The 620-nt window shown below is 47.9% G+C and overlaps 1 non-coding gene across 1 annotated transcript; it reads right to left on the bottom strand.

Moving 5' to 3' along the window:
- Positions 1 to 280: 280 nt before the first annotated feature.
- trnam-cau (transfer RNA methionine (anticodon CAU)) lies at positions 281 to 352 on the bottom strand. The gene has a single exon. It is a non-coding gene; the product is annotated as a tRNA-Met (tRNA).
- Between the last annotated feature and the right edge of the window lie 268 nt (positions 353 to 620).

The following is a 620-nucleotide window of genomic DNA, read 5'->3' as shown; positions in this document are numbered from 1 at the left end:
AAGGTCGACAGTCCCACTTGTTTCTGGGAGCCATCAATGGGGAGAGGTGACTGGCTGTGATTCACACCTCAGATGAGGAGCAAGGCTGAGAAGGCGGGGCCTTCATGAACAATCTCAACTGATACAGGAATTGATCCCGCAACTGAGCTAAACTGGGACAAATGCGCTGGACGACTCATTGATGAAAATCAAGAAGATGAAGCAAATGGACTGCGGAGAAAACCCAGATTTGCCTTGGGGCAGCAGCAGAATGCTTCTATTCGATGGAGTGAGTACATGATAGCAGAAGATGGTTTTGATCCATCGACCTCTGGGTTATGGGCCCAGCACGCTCCCGCTGCGCCACTCTGCTTCGAAAGTTGATCCCTCCCTGCTTATTACTGCTGCCCGCGAGCCAGGAAACTATTCACTGTCTCTTTTTATTTCAAACAAGGCCCACGTGTTGGAAAGGACACAATGGCTGGATAATAACACATAACATCACCCCGAATGTAACAGACAGACAGAACAGCAGTAAAAGACTATTCGGGCACACACACAATGAGAGACAGAAAAGCTTCGAGCAAAGCAGCAAGATACTGAGATGGAAAAGCTGATTATGTATGAAAAGGGACTTTCTG

The sequence above is a fragment of the Mustelus asterias genome, unplaced genomic scaffold (assembly GCF_964213995.1).
Source record: "Mustelus asterias unplaced genomic scaffold, sMusAst1.hap1.1 HAP1_SCAFFOLD_76, whole genome shotgun sequence".
Taxonomy (NCBI): Eukaryota; Metazoa; Chordata; class Chondrichthyes; order Carcharhiniformes; family Triakidae; genus Mustelus; species Mustelus asterias.
Note: the sequence above shows the minus strand (reverse complement) of the source record. Positions and strands in the feature narration are given on the sequence as shown.